At 44.8% G+C, this 2671-nt stretch overlaps 1 long non-coding RNA gene across 1 annotated transcript; it reads right to left on the bottom strand.

Moving 5' to 3' along the window:
- Positions 1-1027: 1027 nt before the first annotated feature.
- On the bottom strand, positions 1028-2226 carry LOC308576365. Its single transcript, XR_014003192.1, has 2 exons — positions 2184-2226; positions 1028-1543 (listed from the first exon to the last, which is right to left on the bottom strand). It is a non-coding gene; the product is annotated as an uncharacterized lncRNA (long non-coding RNA).
- Between the last annotated feature and the right edge of the window lie 445 nt (positions 2227-2671).

Here is a 2671-nt window from a genome sequence, read left to right as displayed (position 1 = left end):
TGGGATTGGGAATTGGGCCACCAGGGTATTGTAGGATTCCAACTCCCATCAGACCTTGCCAGAATGACCAGCAATAAAGGATGGTGGGAATTGTAGTCCAGAAACATCTGGAGGGGCCACACATTCCTCATCTGTGCCTAAGGTCCTGGACTGACTGAGCAACTCATGTTGTCTATCCATCCCTATGAGTGCCATTTTGGCTAGGGGGTGAGAATTACAAGGTTAACTACAAAGAAACAGCTCTAACGAAGGGTGTGCGCACAGTCAAGGATCATACACCAGATGATGTTGTAGTGGAAGCTAATGCCGTGTTTTAATGGAGACATGAGCATTGTTGAGTAATGGCTCACTATTAGGGGGAGCAGTCGCAGAGCTGCATACGAAGGTCCACCACCTGGTAGTTATTCACTCACTCACAGGACGCCATATTTTATCCCGTTCTTACCAGATACTACATGACATCTTTTTTGCAAATAGTTGAGATTGTAGTGGATCAAAGGATTATCCCAGACTGATTTTGTGATGGACCTGGAGAGTTATTGTCCCAAGAACAGGCATGTCCAAAGTCCATTTTGGGGGCCTAATCTGGCTGTGGTTGGCCCTTTGGTTGGCCCTCATGGCCCTTCACTTCATCAAATCTGGCCCTCTTTGAAAAAAGTTTCGACGCCACTGCCCAAGAAGTTCTATCAAATGTTCTTATTTTTCCAAGTGTCCCCAAAAAGGTAAAGGTAAAGGACCCCTGGCAGTTAAGTCCAGTCGTAGACGACTCTGTGGTTGTGCAAATTGCTGTGCAAAAAAACCTAGAATATCCTCCTAGGTATGTGTGTCATACATGTGCCCTTCCAATGAGATATGGCCCCCTTCCCAAGACTGTATGAGAGATGGAGATGTGCTCCTCAAGAACTAAGCTTCTGATCCTTACTGGCCCAGCAGCCCTTCAGCTGGAGATGCGTGCCAAGCAGATGACTTATGCAGGATCTATGACACATTCCCCATCTCAAGGCAAAGGAACACAAGAACACTCTACTGTGCTTTAGAATCTTTATTAACTGCTGTATGAACATATTTCTCCCCCACAGAGGAATTATTCAAAGAGATGAAAAGAGAGTGAGCCCCAGGAACACCATGATGATAAAGAGAAGACAACTGGCATGCCTCCTTGAAGGAAAACAAAGCAAAGTAATAAGGAGATGAGAAGAATCCAGGGTTGTAGAAGGAGGCAGGAATAAACTTAAGGCACAGAAACAGATGAATCCAAGGAGTCCGCCAGCATGGAGGAGGCAGCAGCTCTCAACACTTCACTGAACACTTTAGCAGCAGCCTTGCTTCGGATAGCAGCAACAGGAACCACAGCCGCAACAGCCACAGCCACAGGAACCACAGCCGCAAGAGTTGCAGCAGGAGGGGGAACAGCAGCAGCAAGGAACGCAGCAACAGGAAGGACTGCAGCAGCAGCAGGGGCAGCAGCAGCACTTGCAGCAGCAGGGAGAGCAGCAACAATTGGAGCAGCAGGACATCTTAGCGGTGGAGAAGGAAGGCAGAGCTGAAAGGATTCAAGGGATTTCCCATTAAGCAAGCACACCACAATATTAAGAACGCCATAGATATACAAGCATTACAGCTTAAGACCAATTTGAAATGTATGTTTAAAGATTGCTACATGTTGCATCAAGGAAAGGAATGCATAAACTGGCCTCTTCTGAGTCTCCCTTGGGAACTCACCAGAAGTCAGGCTAACATATCTGAGAGGATGCTCTCTGAGCCCCCAACATCCTGTTAGGAAACAGATGACATGCTTGGCAGAAAAAAGACTATCTTAGATCCTGTGCAACACAATATTAGGCAAACATTTTAGTCCTACAATGCTGAAAGAATTCAGTCCTAAAGGCAAGATCCCAACTTCTCTTTGAATGAATAAAAACATTTGTTGTAAGAAATGGCATTTGCAAGAGACCTTCAATCCCTTGCACCCAAGAGAAAAGTAGGCTTTGAGTTAGAATTAACATCAATTACGCTTTTCTCCATGCACACCTCCCCATGTGGCAGGAGGCCAGGATTGGTCACCAAGAATAAGAAATATAGTGAACCAGTTTCATTGCAAAACTGGAGCTGTTAGACTACATCCTAAAGACCTGTAGCTCTCCTGAAATCTAGGAAACTGAAAGAATGAAGACAGAACATACCTTTTTCAGCAATAAGATTTGGTGTGGATGTTGGATCCAGTGAGTGAGTGAGGAACTCCTAGCTGGTGGGCCTTTATATACCCCTCTGTGAATCCTCCTGAAAACAGTTATGCACCAACCAGTGATTACGAGGACTTCATTAAAAGTCCTCTACCACACAATCATCAGGTGCATGATTCTTGACTCTGTCCACATCCGTCCATTTTAAAGGCAGGTGATTAAAGTTATTCTGCAGTTGCAACACATTAATTCCCAGTTCTGTCCAAAGGGGGCACTTATGGAATTGCTTCAAATCAATTATGTTCAGATGAACAGGCATCATATGTGTTTCTCTCTGAGATCTGATGCCATAGGGTATTAGTTTTTAGATTGTTGACCCATAGACACAACCTTTAGGCCATTCTTTCTTAGTACATCATGCAACATGTACTCAGGGCAGGCCCATTAAAGTTCATAGACATGGCTGACTTTGCTTTATTCACTTTAGT

Source organism: Podarcis bocagei, assembly GCF_964188305.1.
Source record: "Podarcis bocagei genome assembly, chromosome: 16".
In the NCBI taxonomy this organism is placed as follows: domain Eukaryota; kingdom Metazoa; phylum Chordata; class Lepidosauria; order Squamata; family Lacertidae; genus Podarcis; species Podarcis bocagei.
The sequence above is the reverse complement of the archived record's forward strand: the minus strand, read 5'-3'. Positions and strand labels throughout refer to the sequence as shown.